The sequence below is a fragment of the Marmota monax genome, unplaced genomic scaffold, assembly GCF_021218885.2.
Source record: "Marmota monax isolate L192 unplaced genomic scaffold, Marmota_monax_Labrador192_F-V1.1 WCK01_AAM20220418_F8-fsc00113, whole genome shotgun sequence".
In the NCBI taxonomy this organism is placed as follows: Eukaryota; Metazoa; Chordata; class Mammalia; order Rodentia; family Sciuridae; genus Marmota; species Marmota monax.
This window is the reverse complement of record NW_026694479.1, coordinates 4,663,871-4,680,303: the sequence shown is the minus strand read 5'-3', so window position 1 is coordinate 4,680,303 and position 16,433 is coordinate 4,663,871. Positions and strand designations below refer to the sequence as shown.

Below are 16,433 nucleotides of genomic sequence, written 5' to 3'. Positions count from 1 at the left end.
AAAATACAATGCTCATAGCAAAATTCATAAATTATAAAAAAACAATGGATATGATCAATTCAAATTTAATACTTCTGAATGACATGTAAAGTAATATATATATCATAAATAAATTTGAATCAATTGCAATTATTTACATATGTATACATGCACATCTGGGTGTATATATCTATATCTATCTAGAAATGCATACATACTGATCTATATGTGTACATGGTAGAAAACAGGGTCAATAGACCTAAATGTAAAAAATAGCTATGCAAAGCAAAGAAAAAATGTCCAACAAATCATTATAAAATGAGCAGAGGAAAAGATAGGACTTAGAAATATGTTTAAAAATGGTGGGCCTAGTCATCTAAAGTATTAATTAACATTAAATAGAAACTTAACTGGTAGTTATTTAAAATTTAAAGTTATGTTTACTGTTTGGGAAGGCACAATTTTATAATTTTATTCAAATTGGATATGAGCTTACCATTTGTCCTATTAACTCTAATGCTTGCATTTGAAACAAGTGAAATACGAGGCCAATGTTCAGAGAAATGGAAATGAGGATTTTCTTCACAGTGCTGTTTTTGGTACTTGATATAAACTTATTATATTATATGATGATATGATATGTGTACCTAGAAATGCATGTATACCTATCTATATATGATATACAAAATACAATCTTGAACTCATTAACATGTATCAAATAGATAAAAATAGATTATATTTGACTGATGACCATGCTATATTTTAGTTTAAAAGGCACATCATAAAGTTAATGGTTGCATTTTTGTAAAGTATAAATATTAAGATCATTATCTATGACGTATAAGTGAATATTTCCTGAAGTTATTGAAGAGTATATCAGGGTGAGAGAGAAAAAGGAATATCTTTACTCAAAGTATAAATCAGAGTAAAATATGAGAGGAAGAAAAAGCATACTTACAAAGTGTGGTCAGATCCCAGAAACAAAGTAATATATGACTAGAATTTATAAGAAATTGAGAACATAAGGCATGAATATGGGAGTGGGGAGAATTGTAGGAAGAGAGTGCTAGGAAATGTAAGAAGTGAGTGTTAAGGTCCTGAGGCAGAAAAATGTTTGTGGTAGCTTAGAAGACAAGAAAGAGAGGGAGGGTGTCTGGCCAGATAAAGTGAGGATTACAAAGACATTGTTCTGGAGATTGGAAGCCATTGAATAGATTTAGCAGAAGTCTGTGGGATGCAGACTAGTCTCTTAAGGTCACTTTGGCTTAAGAAGAACTCATAGACAAGGATGACAGCAGCTTCTAATATCTTACGAGACTATTATAGTAATCCAGGAAAAAGTCGTGGTGGTTTATACCAGAGTGATAGTTTTAGAAATGGTGAACTGTGACAATATTCTATTACAGGTAATATGTGTATTATACTATTAAGTTTCTAGAATATTAACATAATGCATATTTTATATATGTGTGTATCAAATAGAATATAAACAAAGACAAAAAGATAAATGGATGCCTCACACACAAACTTGTCTCTCTCATGCATTTTTCATATTACAAAATATCCCAGATATTACTTATAGTGGATATACCTCATTCTATTTTATTATTACTTAATCCCCCATTGGGTAGATGTACCCAATATGACCACTTCCCTACTGATGAACATTTTCCATCTTCACCATTATAAATAATGCTGTAATGAATAGCCTTGTACCTGTTTCTCTTCATATTTTCCATTGTCTCTTTTAAGTAAATTCCTGGAAGTAGGATTACTAGGTCAAAAAGTAAATTCAAATTCAATTTTGCTACATTTTGCCATATTTTCCTTATATATTTCTTTTCTTTCTCAATTATAGTAATTAATAAGAATTAATTATCATAACTATAGTAATTAATAATAATTAATTCTTATTAATTACTATACATTCTTGCTGGAAATATTTTAAATGTAGAGTCCACATGGATTGGTGATTATTTAGACTAAAAGGATGAAAGAAAGACAAGAATAAACAAGGTTTTGGGAAAATGGCTACATATTTTTATTTTATTCAGTTTGAATTAATTTAAATTTATGAACAAATGGCCACAACATTTAAATAGTAATAGGTAGATCATGTTAACATATTAGTGCAGATCTAGATATGAAGGGTGGAGAGGGGACAGAGTCAGTTGAGGACTGTGCTATTGTCCTCAAAGTTAACCCCTCAGATCTGGAGCTGAGGAGGAAGGAACTAGGGAGGAGATTTAATGGAGTGGCAAGAGTCAGGGCAGAAACTAGGGAAGAATGGAGCTTTTAGGTCAAGTAATGAAGGCCAGAATGCTGGACAATGGAAAACTTATGAATTGTTTATTTTATAGAATTTTTCATTTAATAGTTTCAGACAAGGGTTGGACATGAGTACTGAAGACATGGAAAGAAAAACTATAGAACAGGGCAGGCTAATGTAATTGCCCAACAGTGGTTTTTTGACACCTAAAAGGACTAGAAATATCAAATGATTTAGTGTTAACTGTCACTTCATTCTAAAAAACTTTCCCACCATTTCAGAAACAGGTGAATTAGCAAAAAACAAACAAACAAAAAACAAAAAAAAACAAATTTTCTAAACAACAACAAAAAAATGTTTTTTGAAGTTTTTTGTTTTGTTTTGTTTTTAATTGTACTTTAAAAAAAAAAACATTGAGCCTTGTCTTGAACTTGCAATACACTTATTTCAGCCTCTCAACTGAGCAAGACCAGTTGCAAAATAAAATAAAAATGGCTGGAATATAACTCAGTGAAAGAGTGCCCCTGGGTTTAATCCCCAGTACTAACCAAAAATATAGCCTGATTTATGGCATATATGAATATTATCTGTGCAATTAAATGATGATCAGTTGACATTTTCTAGTAGCTTTTTAAAACAATGATTTTTCTAATTAAAGAATAGCTTTCTTTAATTGGGCAGAAGTGTTCTTAGGTTGAAAGATACAATAATGCCTTTGGATATACAAGCAAAGGTAATAGTGCTATTTAAGCTTGTATTATTATATTTAAAAGGTAAGATAGTGAATATGGGAAATTTTTTGAAATTAAATGATCTAGATAAATATTTATGATTTTTCTATCTTACATTATAATGTTCAAAGAACATTTAAACTGTGAATTGTTTCAGGTGGAAACTGATGAAAATTACAAATACTATTCTAGTCCTAATGTGATATGCTTTTAAAAAATTTTTAATATCAAGAATATTTTTAAATGCAAAAATAAGATACAATAAGTGTGGAAAATATAACTAAAAGATAAAATCTATATCCTCAATGAAAGTGAAATAAACAGTTCTTCCCTTCTGAAGTTTAACTCAGAAAATTAGGTAAATCTCTTTACTAGCAATATAATTTATAAAGCTCCCTTCAAAAGGTGAAAAATCAAGCATTACATGAATGAATATTTACAAAAAAAATAATTCATTTGTTTTTCTGTTTCAAACAACTTTTTTGGAACAATTACTTGAAGTTACACAAGTTTTATTTAAAAAAAATCTTTAAATCATTGTCAGCCAACAAAACAGGCGTATTTGGTAGAAAATGAAATATAGATGATGTGAGACTGTGTGAAAATTGCAAAACAACTCCAAGTTCTCCAAAACTTCAGTTTGCCTTCTTTTCTCACTCAATCCCAGTAAGTAAACAAACAAGTAAAAGAAAGATCACAGAAAGGTTCAAAACCCTAAACATAAACTAAGCACAAAAATTACCTTTCTTTCCCTCGGGTGATTCTGTAAATTTTAAGTAAGCACCTCGGGCCATCCTTCCTGGAACTAGTGATAAAAAATAATCCATATTCAACCAGTTCCACACCTTTGACAACTTTAAAATGTGCACTAATGTGCATTTGTCATTTACTCTCTTATTCTTAACCATGTAAGTGCTGCTATATTCTTTTAGGCCAATCTTTGAAAAAAATTATTTTTCCTTATTTGGATTATTGAACAGTAAATGTCAAGGTTTTTTTTCCCGCAATATACAAAAGTTTTAAAGTTTTTTTTTTCCAATTGCTGACCTGAAAAAGATTAGATTTAATCTTAGACAGTAACACTAACATCCAGCATGTAAAATCTTAAAGAAAAATACACATGATTTGTCACAATTAACTTTACAACTTCTTAATGAATACATTTTTTGAAGTTATAATTTGTGCATTCTTCCAATTTATTAGTCTATTGTCTTGATTTGACCCTGCAAAATTGTCAGGGTCAACTGTTTCTCCTTTATAGCTTCTGAAGTTCATTGGCAATCTCTACATCCTTGATGGACGAACTGGATTTTGTGAAAGCCAAGAAATTCTTTAGTAATAAAAATATCATGTCATGCACAAGGCCCGGGGTTCATCCCCCACACCACAAAAAATAAATAGATAAATAAATAAAAGAAATATCATGAAACTATAAAGCAAACATCTACACAAATAGGAAACTAAAGCAACAAATATTTTTTTTAAAAAAACTTCATCATAAAATTAATTGTAACTAATTGTCATTTAAAGTAGCTTCCATTGTAGAGTTTTTTGTTTGCTTTTTAGCACTGGAGATTGAACCCAGTGAAGCCTTTTAGTTTTTATTTTGTGACAGAGTCTCACTAAGTTGCTAAGGCTGGCCTTAAACTTGCTATCCTCTTGCCTCAGCCTCCTGAGTCATTGGGATTTTAGAGGTATACCACCACACTCAGCTGATAAAGATTTTATGTGAGAAAACAATGTGCTTAGAGTGAAGACATAAATTTTTTAGTATCCAATATGCACCAACCTACTTAAATTCTTTCCAAATCCAGACTCAGAATGTTTTGTCAACATGTTTTATGTTAAAAAGAATGAATCTGATAACTAAAAACATTTTCTATCTGAAACATGAATTTACTTCATATGGGATAACATAGTTCTAATTGGAGGCTTATTTTCTTTTAATTAATGATGTAGGATCACTTTGGATTCTCTTATTTGAATATTAAATTAAACCATTCAATGTATAAACATTTTCATATATTTTTGTATTTGCTTTAAGAGTTATATATATGTAATATATACAACATCCTCATAGTTGTGGAAACTTCAAAAATGCAGGATATATTTGAAGTATATTTATGTTTTGGAAAGGACTCTAAATATTTTACTTTTATTTCTCATGCATATTCTATAATGATTGGCCTCAGAAGTTCAGCATTTTAGTAGTTGACATTCACTTCCTTATTACTTAATTTAATGTGAATATGATGCCTCAGAGGATCCAATTCTTACAAACTTCATCAAGTATGTTTTCTTATAATTTTGAAGAATTCATCAAATGTTTGTACCTTCTATTTTTAAAAATTGAAGTTTTGCCACTAATGTGATATATATCATGTGGTTGGTTAAAGATAGTTTTTGTTTTCTATTATAAATTGTTTCATCACAAAATGGCATGATTTAATGGAAAGAATATGGGATCAACCTTGTCATGAAATCAGTTTGACTCCTTACTCTCCATGTTTGTGTCCTTGAGAAAATAACTTCGCATTTTCTAGCCTCACTTTCCTAATATGCAATATTAGCATGATAACAATGATACTTTTTATTTCATATGTGAATGAAAAGAATTCCATGTAAAATGTCCACCCGACATATATTGACCAATTAATAATGCTAGTCACACTTATTTTGATGTTATTGTTATCATGAATAATTGTGTTCTGATTTAGCCAAATATTTAGTAACTCCTGTTTTGGATTTAAATGTTTGAGAGGGAAGCAGACATGTCAAGGTAGCCATGAATTTTGATGAGGAGTAAATAAGATGCTAAGAGAAAATGGGTGGTATTCTCTGCATACTGAATCTCAAATTAGAAGTCAGAATGCAGTATTCATTTCTGACAATTATTTGTGTTTTGAGTGTTAGCATGGTTTCCAGTCATGCTTACCACAGTACAATGAAGTCAAAGCGTAGCTGCTTTGGTTGAATATCTGGGAATTTAAATGCCATTGAGAACATCGTTATAATCAAATGATATACTTTACCCAAATAGCAAAAGCTTGCAAATATGTCCTGGAATTCTGACTGCTTTCTTAGTTGTGCATTTATTATATCATACATAGAACAGAGGTTTCAAATTTTAAAATTCTATAAACAAAATTTGATTTTTTAAAAAAAAAATGTCTATTTCTTAATATCATATAAAACTATGTAGTGTACATAAAAAGAAAAACTATTTTGTTGATTGATTCATTCTTTCTTTTTGTTTATACATGATAGTAGAATCTGTTTTTATATAATTATACCATCAGGAACTATATCATGTTTTAGTTAGATTCCCATTCTTGTGGACATAATGATAGTGGGAGTCACTGTGGTGTTTATGTATGTACATAGGAAAATTATGTCAGATTCATTCCACTGTCCTTCCTTTTCCTATTCTCCCTACCTTCCCTACATTTTCCATTATCTAATCTACTGAATTTGTAATCTTCCCCTCAACCCCCTTGCCTTGTGTTAGCTTCCACATATTAGAGAAAATTTTCAACCTTTGGCTTTTGGGGGCTGGCTTATTTCACTTAGTATGATAGTCTCTAGATCCATCCATTTGCTGGCAAATGTCATAAAGTCATATTCTTTATGGCTAGATAATACTCCAATACTGCATTCTCTTTATCCATTCATCTGTTGAAGGCACCTAAGTTGATTCCATGGCTTAGCTATTGTGAATTGAGCTGCTATAGACATTGATGTGGCTGTATCACTCTAGTATGCTGATTTTAACTTCTTTGGATATTTACAGAGGAGTGAGATAACTGAGTCAAATGGTGGCTCCATTCTTAATTTTTGAGGACTCTCCATACTGCTTTCTAGAGTGGTCGCATCAGTTTGCAATCCCCACCAGCAATGAATGAATGTACATTTTCCAGTCATCCTCACCAACATTTTTTGTTACATGTATTCTTCATAACTGCCATTCTTACTAGAGTGAGATGAAATCTCAATGTAGTTTTAAATTGCATTTCTCTAGTTGCTAGAGATGTTGAATTTTTTTTAAATTAAAGTTTCTAAATTTTCTAAACACATATGTTAAAGTCACTGATCACATTGAGTTATATCTACTCACTTAGCTGGATACATAGATATTTTAATTAATTAGCGAGAAGTAATACTGTGCTAGCCAATGGAGTCAAGTTGTCATAAAATGTTTTATGTGTTTGATTGAATCAAAGAGAGGAAGAATTGTCAAAGAAGGACTAGTGATAAATAGTTAATATCTCCAATTAACACTCAACAAGTGTCTCTGTAAAAGACAGAATAGTGACAGGAGAAGAGAGGACAAAAGAGAGTGTCTAGGTATGACAATTATTAGAATTCATTGGAAATTAATCCACTAAATTCTGACTTTGACATTTTACTTAAAATAGTTTTTTGTTCTTTAATAAAAAATTTAAACTTTCTGATAACACTGTAGCATATATTAGTAGTTGTATTAATAGATACTAAATTTATTTTCATTAAAATATCACTAACTTTATTATCATAAACAGGTTTGGTTTATAAATAATACCATTCAAAGCTTATTGTGTTTGTTGTTGCTGTTGTTGTTGGTGGTGGTGGTGGTTTTTGCTTATTATTTGTGTCATAGAATCAAATCTTCCTAATGTGGCATATGTGGAAAGATTACATTCTAGATGATTCCTCATTTTTTTTTTTTCTCAGCACTTGGAATTTTAAAAGCCATTTGGCTGTAAGGGGTATAGGAAATCAAGAGCCACTACCACCAGCCATTCCTGTGGAGGAGCAAGATATTCATCCTGAGTATGAGGCTCCTTAAGGTTAAATAGAACTGGTTTTCATTGATTGTCTTCCCTAAGCTAAAAGAACAAGTCCACGCACACACATCATTGGTTGGAGTGAAAGGATACTATAAGGACTTGTATGTTGACTGGAAGCATTACTGGTTCCCCCCTTGCCCCTTATTTTTGGTTTGGCTCCAAAATTATAGTTTTATATTCTCTAGGAGGTTAACTAGACAAATTGAATGTTTTATTTCATTGACCAGAAAAATGACCTCAGATGTTGATACTATGCTTTTAATTGAAGTTCCTCTGGTTGGTTTTTAAGTATTGCTACCTACTCCAAGCTTACAAAACACTGGATAATTACTTCAAAATAGGATTATAATATCAGGATTAAAAACTATTTCAAAATTAGTCAGGGATTAATTATAACTTTCACCAAATTTTGGGTAATCGAATCCTTTTTCTAGTGACCTTCATTAGCATTTCTGATAACACTGTTACTTGGAAGTTATCTTGACAATGAATATTTTCATTGATTTAATTATAATATCAGTAAATGCACCCATGCAGAAGTTGTAAACTTGCCAGTTAACAGAGTGTCAAACAGAATGAAAATTGAAACATAAGACCTTATAAGCAGCCAACACCCAGGTCTCAGTCTTTAACAAGAATTTCCATCCCAACCATCATGCTAGTCAAACTTCATGAGCTTCATTAAACTTGTTAAGGAAGGAATCAGCCATCACTAGTGTTAGATCAGATGTAGAAAATCAATTCATTCATTCATTCATTCAAGCATTCAGCAAATATTGTTTGAGTAACTCTGACTTTAAGGGATTGACTGTGCATGCCATTGATTGCATAGATAAAAACGCACAGCAAAAACAATGAGTAGATAGGCTCCATTGACAAAAGGAGTAACATGTTGACAGTGAGAAAATGCCATTGAATTAAAATTACAGACTCTTATACACACACACACACACGGTTTCAACCAACAATTGCCTTCATCTAATAGTTGAATAAGTAGCAGAGTACTTAGCTATACATAGAAACATCACACCCTAACAAGATCAGGTAAGGCATGTGAGTAAAAGGGACTTGAACTTATCTTTTCTAAATGGTTCAAGGAAATATAATAAAAAGTTCTGACCAATATAGTCTCATAAACGTGTAGGCAAAGTATAATCTCCACCAAGGAGTGAATAATGAAGAAATGATGTTTTAAAAAGATTATAATCTAAACAGAAGGAAATGAACATCAAAAAGATAAGAATTTTAGGGGAAGTACTGAAAAGATATTTTGAAAAGTACATTGGAAATTTTTAAAAAGCAACAGATTTAAGAAATTGCAGTTAAGGTATTATCAAAAGTGTTAATGAGGGTTTATAGAAAAAGGACATGACAAACCGCTTTCTAAAATAATTCTCAAAAATAAATTAGAAAATAGCACAAGTAAAAAGTTATTACAAAGGATATGAAAGATATAGACAGTTGGAATGAAACAAAGATGTGTTAAAGGAGTACACAGAAAAAGTAAACAAATGGAGAAAAAGCAACATCGAAATTTAATACTTCTTAGTAAAATTCTCAAATCTGCAATCAATTCTTTACATTGAAACTTTCATTTAGAAATATTAATATATAAACTGATCCTTTGAAATTCTTGAATAGCAAGGATTAGTAATCATATGATCACAAAGGGAAAAAATCATACACAAGAAGTAAGGGTGATATTAAAAATCAGAATGGACATATCAACCAATCTGAAGGAGGATGTGTTATAAGCTGTCCATGCTGCTGTGGTCTCATAGTTCATGATTGCCATTGAGAGCTAGAAGTTTTGCTTTTTTGATGTAAGTCTGTTATGAAGTGATTTATACTTCAATCTGCCTCTTCTCACTGTGTACGAGATTACAAGGGTAATCTCATTGGGTAACTTCTCCCATTACTATTCTCTGTGACAAGTTTCCAGCTTACACAAAATAAATCCACCATATTCCGAATTATAAGGGAAGTGAGGACTTTATGGCTTTTGAACATAAAATACTAAGTAAGCAATTATGTTTTTAAGATTTGTAGTTTTTATTACAAGACATTATGCTTATTTTGATTAAAATGGTCAGTGGGCTGGGCTTGGTAGTGCACACCTGTAATCCCTGCGGCTTGGGAGGCTGAGGCAGAGGATCAAGAGTTCAAAATCAGTCTCAGCAATGGCAAGGCACTAAAGCAACTCAGTGAGAAACCTATCTCTAAACAAAATACAAAATAGGGCTGGGGGTGTGGCTCAGTGGTTGAATGCCCCTGACTACTTCAATCCCTGGAACCAAACAAACAACAACAACAACAACAAAAAAAAAAAAAAAAAAAAAAAAAAACCACAGTCAGTTGCCTTAAGAAGCATCTCTACTGGAGATGCCTTCCATGAATGATGAAACATCTAACTAGAGGCACAGAGAAACTATTCCACACCCTTTGAAGATGGGAAATCTCTCAATCTGAAGATACCTTCAGATATTTGTCTTCTTTGTCATCAGATCATTGTAAAAATGTAATATTTTTTCTCACTACCTTCAATGAATCTCACAGTATTCAAATATATGCTCTTTATGTTGAACATAATATGGGTATGCATAAGTTAATGGATATGGAAAGATAAAATGACTTTCTCGATGGGTGCTAGGACACAAAAAAGCTAACTTATTAACTCATCAGAATATTTTTAAGTTAGTTTTATAATTATCATATAACTAGGAAAAAACAAATATACACTTCCTATCTTTCTTAGTATCCTAGATATATTTGTTTAAAAATATGTTATTAAGATCACTGTGAATGTGTGCACATTAATTTACTTGGGAAGTAAAAGGTGATGTGTGGCCTTGCTTCATGCACATTTCAATGTAATTTTGGAGTCTTTGATGATTTTTGCTTCATATATAAATGTAATTTTTAAATATTCTTTGTGATATATTCACTCAGTCTTCAGAGACTTCTTGTGCTCAGGAAAATAATCTAGTATTTTTGTGTTACATAAATTGTACCATTTTATTTGATAATAAAACACTTAAAACTTTTATTTTTCAGAATCGAATGCAGCAAACATATAAATGAGAGACCAGAGATAAATAACCTGTGGATATTCTTCTCATGTGATATTTATTCTGAATGAAGCATTAAGACATATAATAGAGGTGTATAACTGTAAGTATTTTCAAATTAATTTAGATTTTTTGTTGTGTCTTGATAATGTTTATGCGCTACACTTTCACAAAATTGAAGACTAAAATATGTAGAATAGTAGCAGTGATTTATAAAAGATTGTAAATACCCAAAACATGAGCTGACAACACAATAACAATGTGAAAAAAATCATCCTTGGTACAATCACTAAATGATAGAACAAATATCTGAGATGACCAAAAGTGAAGGGCAAAAATAGAAACTGTTTATAGTCAAAGTGATCTTGGCCAGATTATATTTAGGAATGAGACTGTTTCTAATAAGAAAGTAAAATAATTGTAAAGCCATGCTTTGAAGGATGATAGTCTTTCCATGAATAAGAAATGCAATATGAGTTATAGGATTAGGAAACTAGAATGAGAGGATTTTATGGAGCATGTTTTTTAAGTTTTGATGATATCTTTATGTATAGAAATATCAATGATTATGAAATAAGTTCAATTAACAGAGTGCTGCAACTGTACCTAAATCTGTTGTCAAGTCTCTGTTACCCATAGCATCTGCAAATTAATCACACAAACTCTTGCATTCAGAAAGAGAAAAGTCTTGTACACTGACCTGAGGGCTTGATTTGATCTATAAATAAATACTTTCCTCTTAATATTCTACAACACTTTAATTCAAATTTAAGTGCTATTATGATTGGTGAAAGGTTGAGTTTGATAGCAATTTCACTGTTTGTGGCTTATTCTGTTTCTTAGATCACACTGTCTTTAATCCTGTGACTTAAAAAGGAAAATATAACCTCAGAGGGAAATACACAGAGATTACATAATAATGAAACATTAAGACCATAAGGGCTTCTTTAGGATTTGAAATCACGTGTAGACATCCTTCTTGATACTTGAACGGAGCACACCAGCATGGCATTCTGAATCAGCCAGAGACACCTGCTCAACTGATGGCTGCGTAATTTGAATATTTCCCCAAGCTACAAATATGTCTTCTCTTGTTTCATTAGCCAGAAAAAAATAATCAGATAATGAAAGATCTTTTAAACATCCTATGACATAGATCATATTTTTTCCCAAAGTGGGACATGTGATTTTGAAAAGACCTGATATGGGAAACAATTTAAATTTCATTAGTTTATTCATAGATTCAAAGGTATTTTACTTCATATAATATAGGAATAACAGCATTTCTACTTTAAAATTTGAAAATTCTATTTATGGTAATACTTTACATGTATATACAAGACTGGGGGCAATGAATCTAATTTATAGATTAAATGGATAGATAAAAGTTTCAGAATCATTTTAAAATTTACTTTCCTTATCTAAGTCTTATAAATTTTTTCTTGTTCCACAAAAATGTGTATTTAATATATGGCTAAACAATTAAATTGATTCAAAGCCAAATTAGAAACAAGACAAAATCAAATTAATTTAATGCCTTAATTGTCTTTCTCAAAAAGGAATTGAAAGACAACATATAAAAATTAACATGTATTTAAGGAAATTAACATGTATTTTAAAATATAATTTGCCTAGGTCAGACTCATAGAGAAATTTTCATAAAAATATGAAATACAGAAATTAAGTAAAATTATTTTAATTAATATTTTTGCTGATTTGTGATTGAAGAAAATTTGAGTTACTTAGAAACTATCTGCTAAAATGGCTCTGGCTCACATCATTTATCAAAACCAAGTTATTAAATACTTGGAGAAACTATTTTCAGTGACACTAAATATTAAGTGATAATTGAAACCATACAGTTTATTTAATACACTTAACTTTCTTAATACAATGTTAAGTCTAAATAAGTTTCCCTTTGATCTAATTATTTTGTTATATCTGCATATCAATGGACACATTTGTATTTTAACAACCATGATTAGAAAGATTACTCTATAAACCTCATTTATACTATGAAGATAATCTGGTGTAAGAAATGCTTTTTATTAGGAAAAATCTATCAAGCCCTCTAGTGGTATTAATATATAAGATATTGCAATGCTATGTTTGCTCGAAAAAAGTGGGTTGGTTTGTTTGTTTTTTCCTTAAGTGCAGGTGTTTAACATTTTCTTGACATTAGCTTTTTGCAAATTCCTATGTATTCTGGCAGGTAATTTGTATAATACTTTAGGATTTTCTTCTAAAGGATAAAAGATGTTAAATGCCTAGACTTAACATTGGAGAAGTGAATAACCCTCTAGGTGATAAATCATAGTTTTTGAATTAGTAACTATTATTGTTGTGTCTAATGTTAAAAGATATTGTTTTCCATATGCATGCATAGATGGTATGCATTTTCTATGTGTGTGATAGTAATTATGTTTTCTTAAAAGAAAAATAACAATTTATAAACTTAGAGGAGTTCATTTGAATAAACTACACAATGAAGGATGATGAGTAGCTAAGCTTTTCTTTGGAATTGGTACTGAGATCTTTTATACCATGTAAGATCTAAAGGAAACTAATGGTTTTATGCATACCTAGAAAGTTCTCACTGAGTTGCAGGATTTTATTTATTTATTTATTTATTTACTCTTATTATAGAAGGCATGCACTTAAAAGAAGAGCTTCAGTTGGAAGATCTACAAAATGCATTTCAATTATTAAGGAGAGAATTTTTACTTCATGACAGCAGTATTTTTATTTATTTCTTATGAAAAAAAGTTGAATTATTAACATTTGATACATGTAGCCAGAGGAAACCAAGCAATATCAAATAATAGAAATGAAAAAATAATACTGAATAGTTTAAAACTCAAAGATGGGTCTCAAAGAATATTTATTCTCAAAGATAAATGTCTTGACTAACTAACCTTTGTTTCAATTTTTGATTCTGAAATCAGTATCATGGGGCAACCACACAATGTACTGTGGCAGAAAGTACCGTACTAGGTTTTGGAAGACCAACATCACTTCTTAGCTCCTTGACAATTTTTTGCTATAAGATGAACATAATCACAGTCTTACCTCATCTCACCAACCCCCAGCTTTTCTGAGGCTGATTGCCTTTCCTTAAGAAAAATTCTTATTATCTCATTCTTCCCACTGAGGAATCCATGCAGTTGGTGAACATGTTGCCTCCTTTGGAACATGGAAACATTTGTGTCCCCTCATTCTTAGTTGTCTCTAATCAAAATTGATTTAAAACAAAATAATCAATCCCATTGGCCAATATATCTACTATCTACCCTTTCAAAGTATAAATCTACCAAATTTCAAATTTATAATGGTAGAGGATATGCATTCTTTACTCATTTAAAAATTTTGCTTACCTTTAAAAATTTGAAGAATTTTATGTTCAATATTTGTATGTGCAAAACTCATATATGTACACATCTTCTCTCAGTTTTTCCTGGTTTTCTTTCTAGCCTCTTGGGTTTGGATTATTACAATCATGTATGACTAACTGTCATCACAGACATGAACTCCAAAAAGAGAACAACAACAAAACCCATAATACTCTGAAACTTAGTATATTTTAGAATCAACCTTTGATAAAAATAAATAATTTTTTGGAAATTAGATTTTTGGGCTGGAGTCGGTATAGCCTTGTCAATGTATCCAAATATGTCTGTAGATTACACAGATTTTCAAGGTCACAATATTTTCATTGTGAAGTGAGTAAGTTGTATTGTAGAAATTTCTAACTTGTCTTCTAATGTGAGGATTTTCTACTTGTAAATTATGGAACTACTCAAAACAAGGAAAGGAAAATACTGGTTAATAATACTGGTTAAATTATATTACTATATTTCATGTATTTATGAATATATAACAATGAATCCCACCATTTCATACACTAAAAACATCAAAAAAGAGACAATATCATCGTATAAAATAATGGAAGCAAAATTGGGTTGTCCATGCTCAGTCTTATTCCATCTTCTTCCTTGGTTGTCAGAGAGAACCTGACCTGGAGAGAACTAAGCTGCCAGATATCTGAATAGTCAGTTGAAACAATAATCCAAAAGGAAAATAATAGTCAAGCTTTTAAAGACTTATGGAGATAATATAAGCAAAAGACTAAACCAGAGAAAGAGAGTCTTTTCTTTTCACTTTCCCTCATTACCAAGGGATCCCTGAACACAAGTCTCCTATTGTCTTATGGAACCAGGAATCAGAGCAGAATGTGGGAATGTTTGTGGGGAGATAGGGCTGGGGTGGATAAGGACTGAGTCAGCCTAGAGAAAAGTATGTTCATCAAAGTTCCCTTCTTCCTTTGGTAAGGAGGTCTCAGAAGAGGCATCTGAGGCGGGCCCACGTAAAGAGGGCTCTGAGTGAGGTTCTGTGTTGTAGACATATAGGTATGCATAAGTATGGCTGGCTGCTGGGGACCTGACACTTGACTGCAGCTACCTTCACAGATTGCAGTGCACTGGCTGTGTATCAAGTCTGGTATGGGGACAGCAGATTTTCCCTTGAAACCTGTAAGGTAGTCTGTAATGGCCCATGGGCAGTCCTGAGAAATCACATGTAGGGTTTTGGTATTGAGCCAGACTTCACCTTGGTTATCATTTTACTTGTCTACTTCCTCTTGAATTTAAATTAGGGAATAAAATACAATAAAATTTGTCATTTACTTAGAAAACTGTGTCACATAAATAGCCTTATTCTAGCAAATAAAATTTATAGAGGGTCTTTCTTGGCTTGACATGAAGTGCCAATCATACTAAGATAAATCTCCACCCTCAAATAATTTAGTGTCTATGGAGGAGTTCAAAGAAATAATATTTAAAATATCATTATACAAGCAATAATGTGATAGTATTGTGCAGTGCTCGGAATATGCCTAGCTGGCTCAAAATAGCTTACTTTATCTTCACAACTAATTTCTTATTTATGCCCTGTGATTTTCTTCCATTTTGTCCATGTGAGAACAGAGACTAAGTAAGGTTAAGAGGGGTTAAGTAACCTGTCTGCTGGTAAATGGTGAAGCTGTATCCAGAGGCCATGCACTTAACCACTGCATTTTACTTCTATTTAAAAATACCTGAAATCTAGAAGTGTGCATAAAATATTAGGAGAAAACAGAGTAAAGGTACTAGGTTCATGTGGTAAGTGCCCAAGGGAGTGATATCTAAACTGAGTATACCTGGGCTGTGGTGTGGAGGTAGGGGTCTCAAATTGAAAGGCAGTTAAAATACAAGGGATCAAATCAGCTCTGTGTTTTAGAAAATAAAAGAGGCTGAGGATGTAGGGAAGAATTAGATAGAGACAAGAAGATGGATCTACTGAGGTGGCAGGATCACAACTTGACAGGTTACTTCATGCTGGGTGTCGTTAGAGACATAGAGCCTGGAAAAGTAGAAAGTAGAAAATTTCTCACATATAATTTTATTTTGGACCTCAAACTGAGAAAAAATAACAAAGGTGGAAAAGATTTTTTGCTTTGGGGATCATGAGAATACACCTGTTAAACTTCCAGGTATAGGTAGATTGCAGACAGTTAAATAAGTGA

General features: G+C 31.4%; 1 protein-coding gene across 14 annotated transcripts in view; it reads left to right on the top strand.

Moving 5' to 3' along the window:
- Window positions 1-16,433, top strand: part of Tenm3 (teneurin transmembrane protein 3) — a 2,500,614-nt gene that overhangs the window by 74,577 nt on the left and 2,409,604 nt on the right. For all 14 annotated transcript variants that reach the window (XM_058571207.1, XM_058571205.1, XM_058571204.1 and 11 more), the window contains exon 3: window positions 10,860-10,976. The gene's annotated coding sequence lies outside the window, so the exon portion shown is untranslated. The remainder of the gene's footprint in view (window positions 1-10,859; window positions 10,977-16,433) is intronic.